At 40.4% G+C, this 9,740-nt stretch overlaps 1 long non-coding RNA gene across 1 annotated transcript; it reads right to left on the bottom strand.

The window, feature by feature from the left end:
• Positions 1-2,291: 2,291 nt before the first annotated feature.
• On the bottom strand, positions 2,292-8,901 carry LOC130581406 (uncharacterized). The gene is made up of 3 exons (XR_008966209.1): positions 8,701-8,901; positions 3,291-3,438; positions 2,292-2,329 (listed from the first exon to the last, which is right to left on the bottom strand). It is a non-coding gene; the product is annotated as an uncharacterized LOC130581406 (long non-coding RNA).
• Between the last annotated feature and the right edge of the window lie 839 nt (positions 8,902-9,740).

Raw genomic sequence — 9,740 nt, 5'->3', positions numbered from 1 at the left:
TGGAAGCTGACATTGCACTGACAACCATCTCACACCTGCTTTATACTCACAGRTTTTCTGTTTCTCATCTTAGGGACACAGACCACAGCAATGCCTTTTTTTCTAGTTTATGTTCTTGGTTGATTTGTGAAAGTATCTCTCAGGATAGTTGATATCTTTTGGCTTTGTATTGCAGGCACAGTTTTCATCCTGGTATCAGCTTCTTCAAAGCCTGAACAATTGACTTTTTTTTCCTCACTTGTTAACTTAATGTAGGTTGCCTTCCTGCTACTCCACTAGAATGCATTTCTGCCRTGTTGGATAGAAAGGAATAAAAGGAAAGAAAGCAGAAAGAGCCCCCAAAACTGCTACTGCTTCCCATTCTAGGCCCTTTTATGTTGCAAAGAAAACRATTCCCATAACTCCCATCACAATGGGAATGGGAATACACAAAATCTGAGGTTTATCTAAGCTCCACTGAAGGAGAATCAGAATTAGAGATTTTAATTTTATTGCAATTTTAGGATTGACACGAAGGCTGGAATTAGATGAACCAAACTTTTTTGAAGTTCCCTGATGCACGAGCCTTGATTTTTCACATGACATGAAAAATTGTCATTCAGCCTTGCTTCTTTATTTTACCGTTCAGCCAGTCAGGTACTGTGAGTTTGAAATTCCAGAATTGCAGCTTTTTGCCTTAATTTAAGGTCAACAAAATTATGCTGCAGCCTCTGACTGTTTAGTAGAGGTTATTACATGAAATGAACAACACAAGTGCACAAGCAGAGTAAGATTAAGGCAAATCAAAGCATTTCATCTACAACTTTTCATCTTTTACAAATCATCTTGGAAAAATGCAAATCAGTTCACTTCTCTCAGTTTCTGCACCATTGAACAGTGCTGTGTCCCTTAAAGTCTCTTCCAGTTTCTTACACTTTTCACTCTTTCTTTCTTCCCCCTTTATTACAACACCTCTCTTTTTGCTCCATCCTTTTCCCTGACAGATCCTGCCTTTGGCTTTGGCAGAGCCCTGCTTTTGGTTGCAGTTGCTGTGATCTGTTTTGGTGCCCAGAGTGTCAGCTGTTTCTGAAAAGACACATCTGCTTGAAAGTAAAGCTCTCTGCTTGCTGAATTGCTCACATAAATGACTCAAACTCTGCTTGTGGAGGGACTGGGAGCCAGATCTTTCTCTTGCTCTTTCCTTCACCGTGTCTGAAGGAATGAGGGTGCCTGACTCCCAGAGATGAGCAGAGAGGGACAGGTTTGTATCAGAGCAAAGAACAGGAAGGTTGTAGGAAGAGACTGTTCCTACCCAAATGTGGCTGGAGCCTGTAGAGCGTGCTTGCTATCAAAACATTTCTCTCCCTGAGCARTCTGAAAATATACAGCACAGAAAAGTGGCTGTGATTTACCTCTAAATGTGGCAAAACATTTTAAATAAAGGGCAAAATCCTGCCTGCTCTTTTTATTGCATTAGAAAAAAGCAGCGTGAACAGATGAAATGTTCAGGCACCAGATGAGAGCAGACAGGACCAATAAAATCAGAAATAAAGAAGGTGTTTTACTGTGCTCTGGTGGATGGGTGAATGATGTCTCTGAAWTCTCTCTCCCCACCTCCCTGTGTACAGGTTGGATGCTAAGTAGCCCTTTCTGTAATTGCTGCCTCGTGCTTGCTGAGTACCTGGAGACAGAGGAACACGATGATAACCTCTCTAAAACTCTCCAGTGACCATATAAAGCCCAAGACTGAGGTCTCTGATAGTGCTTTAATGACTGCATAAAGAATTACAGCACATTAAGGCTGATCCCAGGACATGCAGCACGCCATCCATAAAATCAGCCACATGGCAGCCTCTTCCCAGTGCAGATAAATGAGTGACAGAGGAAAAGGTCACGAGGATTATGTAGAGTAAGAGATTTTCTGGCCATGAGATCATCAGMTCATTTAGACTCAGCACCTGTATAACACATGGTAAATAACCCCACCGTGTGGCCCTGGAGTCCATCCAGGTACTTTGTGTTAAATGGATGCAACAAGGCACCGAGTCTGCTCTAGAGTCACTCAAAAATGGGAAATCTGACACTTCCTCTGATGTTTGGTGATAAAATGTGTATTGTTGCCTCATTGTGATCTAATTCGGAAAGTTTTAAGGATCCCTTTGTCTGTCTTTAGATWGTAAAATCCTGCAGGGAATGTGCAGGAATGTCTTGATGTGTTTGGACCTTATTGAAAAGGAAAGGCCACAGCAAACAGGAATGCCAGTTGTTAAAAGGGGCACCAGGACTCACTTCACAATTGATTTGTCCTTCATGTCCTCAGGTGGTGACACATCATCCTTGCCAAGACATCCTGCCAAAACAGAGGGAAAAAGTAAAGAGATTTGTTTAAATGGTCACTCTAAGCTGTAAGGAAAGCATCATCACATAAAAGGAGTAATAACAAGAGAGTAGGGAGTGTTCTGGGGGAAAAAAAACCTGAGATTGTGCATTACAGACCAGACACTGACAGAATGGACTTGGCCACTAAGTTCAGCTGCAACTTCAGCAGTTGAATTGGCTGGATAAAATCTGCTGTGCAGAAAAAAAGTCTTTATTCAGACTTTTAACAGAGTTTATGTTTCGTTAAKGAAGAAACCCCAAACCTTGCAATATAAACAGCACATGCTTTACACGTGGATGTTGCAAATGCATTTCAGATCAACAACAATTTGGGAAGCTGAAATATCAAAAGATATCAATTTGTACAGGCAGCCTGCTGCACTGTGAGACTGCACAGCCTCAGAATGCCCCAGATGAAAATGCCCTGATGCAGCTGAGGCTTGGTGTGAACCCAAACTCAACCCAACAGTCAGAAGTTGCCTTTCCAATTCCTGCTCACAGGAATGCRTCCATTCATCACTTCTGGGTTGTGACAATGGACTTTCTTATTAAGGAAGCACTAGCTTCCTAATAGAGATTGTATTTAAAAGATTAAAAACAGTAATTAATGCAATTGATTATTTATCACCCAGGAAGAATTTTTACAGACATTTAGGTAACTAATATTTCATTGCTTTTTCCACAGAGTGCTTAAGCAAGGCTTATTACAAATGTGGTTTGGCTGCCAGATACAAAAGAGCAGCTCAGGAATGCTGGGGTTTGTGCATGTGATTGCTCACACATTGCACACAGCCTATCAGCAATAAGTTCAATTCAGGGTTCTGCTCATTGACTCCCTGCAAATACCCCAGCTTCTGAAAGTGGCATTGKAGCAGTCACAATGTCTCAGTCAATCAATAAATGCCAGTTGAGAAATGAATATCCATACTCACAATTGTAGAAAGGGCTTGGGGTCTTTTCTAAATGTCTGAGGAACTTAGAAACTCTTGCTAAATCTCCCATTCTTGGTAGATATCACAGAAATGAGCAATCAYTTTTCACGAGTTATTGACACATGCAAGGCTTTGCTTTGGCAGCTCTCTGAAATAAAGCACAAGTCAGGTTTGGTGGAAAGCAGTTACTGTGATTTATAAAGCAATACTTAATATTAAAGCAGAACATGAAACTTTGTGTTTGTTGAGTTGTCAGATGGAAAAACTCTGACTGAGCTCTACTGAAACAGAAGATTTTGATCATTTTGTAACATTCTTGATGCTTATAAAGAAGAACAGATTTTGAAAGTACAACTTAGATGCTCAAAATCTAATATWCAGAAACATTTTTATATAAAAATATGTAAAAATCAAATATTCCTTAGTAAATCAGTGAACAGATTTGGCATTTTTCATTAATTCTCCAATTAAAAAAAAAAAAAAATCTCAGCTCAACTAAATAGTCATCAATATTATCAAGAAGGAATGGRTTTTGGTGTCTATAAATTGCACTTTAGTGCACAACAGTGATAAAGATAATTTTCAGCAGTCTTGAAACAAGGTAATCTTGTTTCCTCAAATATTAAAATAAATAACTACTGAAGTTTTTCAAATATATATATGCTGCTGTGCTACATTTAACAGGCATTTAGCAGCCAGACACAGCACATTTTGTGACTTCACACMTCCACTTAAAGCAGAAAATCTCATTTGACCTCACTGCTGTCAAATGCAGTTATATCCYAATGGTGTCAAAACGTGAAGTGAAACTTGGACAAGTAGGAGAAGAAAACAAACTAAAACATTCTTTGAAATACTCCTATAATGTAAGGGCAGCAGTTCAGCTATTTGATCGTTACCTTGCCATGGGAGTCATTATGAACGAGGCATTTATTTGGGCTGTGTCTTACTTTGAGCTCTGTGAATGATCTGTAATTTAGAATAAAATTTCCCACACTRGGAAGATAATTCCAGTGACCTGTGCTGGTACAAGCATGGTCTAACACCAGCATCCTCTTCTGTGCCACAAACCAGGATGAAAYATCATCCCAAAACTGAGAATCTTCACTGGCAGGAAAAGGTGTTCTGTGCTATAAAAACATTCCCTTGTCAAATTGCTCCTGCTGAAAGGATGCCAGGAAAATTCAGTACAGTGGAAATAGAACATGAACTCCAAGTCCCTCACTGTGGGTTTGATTTACCTGGCTGGATTCCAAGGAAAAATAATAGTACACAACATGGTGTATGGATACATCAGCCTACTGTGCTTCCCACACTTTGCATGGAGTAATTAAAAACAAACCCCTTGTAAATGATGTAGCAGGAGTTGTGTACTGAAGGAATTAAAAGCAGTTTCACTTACTGAGATAATCCTTGCTTTCCCAGTAGCTACAATCTAATAACAGTCAAATAAAAATAAGAAAAATTCAGTTAAGAATAATTTTGTTTCAAAAGTGGCCTCTGAGTACAAAGTTGTCAGTAGCTGAGTAAACTCATGTTACCATAGCAAACAAAAAATATGGTATCAAAAATAACTTTTCATGGCTATTTTTGCCTCCTGTYACTTGGGGATGTTAAACCTTGGTGGCTTGTTGTGATCTGACATAGAAAGTGTCCTCTCCCCGCTCTTTTATATCACTGTAACTGTATTGACTTTGTTATTTCTGAGTTGTGCAGGGAGGAGTGAGAAAAGAACCATTCCCCTGGAGTAAAATTCCAATTTCAGTGTCGGTTTGTGCACAGCCACTTATCCCTATGAATTATGTGAAAGTCGTGGATACTCCGGGTGTAAATCCAGGTGGAGCTGTGCCACGAATCTGTGAATGTGCTGCACTCCTGAGAGSAGAAAAAACAAACCTAAAGACCTGACAGCCTTATAAAAGCATTCCCACCGTGGCATAATCTTTTAGAAAAAAAAATAAATCATAGCCCATCTTTTTGCAAATTGACCTGTAAGTTCCTGGCAGCAAATCAATAGGATACAAATGAAAAATAATAATGCAATAACAATGCTGTGTATTATCCTAGGCCCCAGATGAAAGCCTGTGCAACGATCAATATGATAAAGATTCAGCRCTGCTACTCCCTTCCAAAGGAATGGTGAAATAACAGACTGATTTCAGAAGGTGCCTGTAAAACACACCAAACCCATCTGCTACGAGAGGGAAAGAAAAACCCAAATATAAAACACTTCCTTGTTTGTCTGTTTCTTCTCCCCCAGACTTCCATTAATTTCAACTGGAATTAAAGGGAGCAATTTTTTTGCTGTCATTTGGAGAAAGCAAGGAAGGGAAAGAATCATCCATTYTTCCTTAGGCTCAAGAAGCTCAAAGACAAGAACTCATTTGAATACCACAGGAATATGGAAAATGGTGATTTCCTCAGGTACCTGTGTGCACTTTGTTTAGTATTTGATTTTAATGTTAATTTTAATTGACAGTGGGCACACACTCCAAGCAGAGACAGGAATGTTTAGGAGGATGATCTGAACCTCTGAATGAATCCCTTGGATCATTCTTTGATAACAATTACATACACAGGAATATAATTTATACATTTACCTAACTAATCCAAAGTACATTATATATACGACTGTAGCTGTAGTTCCAAACATCCCCAYGTGCTGCTGTTGTGCCCCCATCCCATGTCACACCACACTGAAGGTGCAGAATCATTTTTAATGCCAGCTTTGGGCTGCTCGTGCACAACCAACGAGTCAGTCCTAAGGCCAAGAACTACAAGGTAGCTGAAGAAGCCATTATAACCAATGGCATTTATTTCTCCCCAAAGGTTTGCAAGGTGCTGTCTGGACAAGCAGCAAAGCAGAGACTTCCCAAAGTCAGTCAAGGAGAGGGGTGAGGGCAGGATTGAGGGAGARGTGACAAAGCCACATGAGGACAGTGTCTGTGGCACACAGCCCTGCCTGTGCAGCTCGTGTTCTGCAAGTGCAAGGTGAGCAGCTGCTCTTGCATCAGTCTCTGTGTCTACCCACAACCACCTTAGCGGGCAAGATTTTTATAAATGAGAGCATGCAAAGATTGTGGCGACTTGTGCATTCCCACAACTATGTAAAATAACTTCCACAATCAATGCAACATGGCACRTGGCAGTTACCCTTCGATCTCACTTAGATTTTCATTTTGGATTACCAAGCGCAGGGTGAAAATAAAATACCTTTCCTGAAAGGCAGCCAAAAGCCATGRTTTTTGAATTCCAGTTTATGTTCAGAGCTTTATCACAATTTCATATGAATAACAATTTCATATGAATAAGTTCTTAGCATAGAAATTTGCACAATTGCTTCAAGGTGCATTTAAAGTCATTTATCTCCATATGGGTGCATTGCTCTAAGAATTTTAAGACTTACTTCCATTTGAATATTAATCCACGGTTTGTGGTTAGAAGGAGAGAACAGAGTTTCTCACRTAGCTCAGGCCCACCACTATGGGGTGACAGGTGGCAATCCCCTCTTGATCCCATTAAAAYCATGAGCATTGAAGTTACTGTGCCCTTCCAAGCAAAGGGTGGAAGTCTCACTAGAYATGGTGATGTCCAGATCCTGTGAAATATCAGCCAAGGGAGACACTGGAAAGTACTGCTGGAAGGCTCTCTCTGTCAGGGTACAGTAACATTTTTCCATCTTACTTCTTGGGGTTTTTTAGCAAAYTGTGTTTTGCATGGATTTTTTACTTTTCTTTATATTGTCTCTCTTTTACATAGCATTTGTAGCAATTCAGAACAAGCTCAAAACTGAAAAATCTCACTTTGGGGATGATTTTTCAAAAATAATCAAGATTTTTTATAGAAATAAGATGAAGTTTTTCCGACAGCTGCAGCTCCCACCTGTTTGCAGCACTGAAGGCAACAAGCACACAGGCGCTTTCCCCAGATGTGCCAAAGTGATTTCTGCATTATTCACTCCTTCTGTTCTCCCTTAGCACRCTGTCATTGTCAAACCTGAAGGGATGAGTCTAAGGAGATGCTCCTGAGCCTACAGAACAGTGGAAAAGCGAGCCCGTGCTGCTCTCAGGAACACGTTGTGACACCACAGAGGAGCAGCAGCAGCAGCAGCTTGTTCCCATACCCTGCAGGACAGCAGGGCATTGATCAAAGTGCCCACAGGAGCCTCTGTGCCAGCCCTGCTGCTCCTCAGTGCCCTTTTCCCGCAGGGAAATCTCCCCCAGCCCCTCTGGAWGGAGGCATTGTTTGGAGGAGCGGTCCAATCTGCTTTCATGGGCTTTGGGCAGAAATGCAGGGCTGTGGCTGTGCCTGGGACAGGAATCACTGCCCAGTGCTGCAAACGGGGAAAGGAGCAGCAGTGGGGTCCCCTTTGCCTTTCTCCCTGTGTCAGCCCCTCCTGCCACTGCTTCTTGCCTGGGAGCTTGAAACAGCCAAAGAAGGACAGGCTGCAGGYTAGATAAGGAAAAATCTTCCAGTGGAAGTGACTCGGTTTCAATTTGAAAAAGCCAGGAAAAGATATCCTAAATACTCTTTTCTACAGTCAGGGCTGGTTATTACCTTGAATATGAAATCAGAGCTATATATATTTTCAAAGACCAGGAAACCAACTCTTCCTCTGCCATAAAGCTAAACAGTATTCTGCTTTCTGTTTCCAAGTAGGCTGCTAAATCACACGAAGGATTTTTTTTTTTCTGTTTTTTAGCTGCTGTCCCTTTTTTTGCATGGCTCATGAGCCCTAAGGGCAGCCTGAGCTCAATGAAACAGGCAGCCAAACACTACACAGCCCTCACTGAGAAGAAACATAATTAATTTTGAAATGTCCTRTAGGATTTGTAATTACCAAAACCTGATTTCTACAGCTGAGGTATCCCAGACCACAGGTATCCCATTTCAGAGACATAATGCTTTAAATCAAGTGGAACAGTTTCTTAATCTCAATTTTTTTGTGCTCAGGTGTTAATATTAAAAGCCTGCTTAGTCATAATGTGAAGCAAAACAGGTATAATTCAAACCAAACATCTAAACCCAAGTAAAGCCTGAGAAGAGGGAAAAAAACAAAAGAGACATATCAAAGCCAACTGGGAATATTTGGAAGCAGTGCTTAGCCTTCCTAATTTTTGGAGAGGACTCAAGAATATAAWGGCAAAAATATCACATGTAAACAAAACCAAGGCCACCTGCTCTAATGAAAAGAAACATTTCMTTGCTTCACAGTGTGCCTTCCTTTTCACTGATAAAGCTTGGAGATCTGGAAAGATCACAGTCCAAGCTGCTTTAAAAGTAGAACCTGCACTACTGTCCTAAAAATAAACACAGCTTTATAATGCAAGTATTCAATATTTGCTTAAGAAAAATGGGAATATGTTAGCTGGGTCTTCAGACCTCTACACTTAGAAATGAACATTTATACCTTGAAAGTAGAACTGATAATCTTCAAAGGATTTTCCCAAGGTGGGAGGGGACCATTCTGTGCTGCAGGAGTCGGGCACTGAGTGTTGTGTCTCACCACAGAAGAGGTGATGGATCTCCTATGGAGAGCTGAGAGCCCCAAATGAGCCAGGAAGCAATCCAGTCCATGTGGGATATCCCTCAGCAGCCTCAGCATTCTGAGAGAGCTGGAAAAAAAGAGTTCATGTTTATATAAAGGAAATGGGAAATGCAAGGGAAGATAATTTCTGAAAACATTTTACATTTTTGTCCTCAAACACAGGTGAAACCAAGTGCTGTGTAAARATCGTAGGCCAAACTGAAACCCCAGAAAAAGAGTTAAAGGCTGTGSCTCCCTTCATTTAATTTATTTCCAGCATTATTCAGAATGAAGACACTTAATCCCTAATGTAAACCTGCAGGGAACATTATTTATCTCAAGGAAGACTTGAAGGCTAATGTAATTCAAACTGCAATTTTTGTCTTCTCATTGTATGRGGTGGGAAGAAAAGATGGATTAAATTGCTTTCTGGAGTCATCAATACTCAGTTTAAGGAGGTGGTGGGGCCGTGATTCCTTGGAATGATTCAGGTACACATTTGGTGCCTTTAATGAAAGCAAACTTACAGGTTACAATGGAAAATGRCAGAAAAGTGATCTCATAGAACTGGGTCTGTGCTAATCTGACCTGTTTATKTGATGCACCCAAAGGAGGTATTTCATTACCTTCATTAGAGCAGGATATGAAGAAACAGCTACAAGAACCAGGCCTATGTGTGCAATTGCAGAGGACTCGTCTGCCTAAGGGTAATTTTATGCCACAAATAAATGCTCACGATCACAATGAAAATGACTCTGCATTCCTTCACAGTTATCACATTAGATAGTTTTCATCCTTCTTAATAAAAAAATTATTAATAAGAATGGAACTGGTCTCTAAAGCATTTGATCATTGCTTTCAGGAAAATGAATCAAGGGGAGGTTCTCATTATTTTTTTAAATTGAGAAAATACATTTAAATGA

Source organism: Malurus melanocephalus, unplaced genomic scaffold (assembly GCF_030028575.1).
Source record: "Malurus melanocephalus ecotype Western Australia unplaced genomic scaffold, MMel_1.1 scaffold_410, whole genome shotgun sequence".
Taxonomy (NCBI): Eukaryota; Metazoa; Chordata; class Aves; order Passeriformes; family Maluridae; genus Malurus; species Malurus melanocephalus.
Note: the sequence above shows the minus strand (reverse complement) of the source record. Positions and strands in the feature narration are given on the sequence as shown.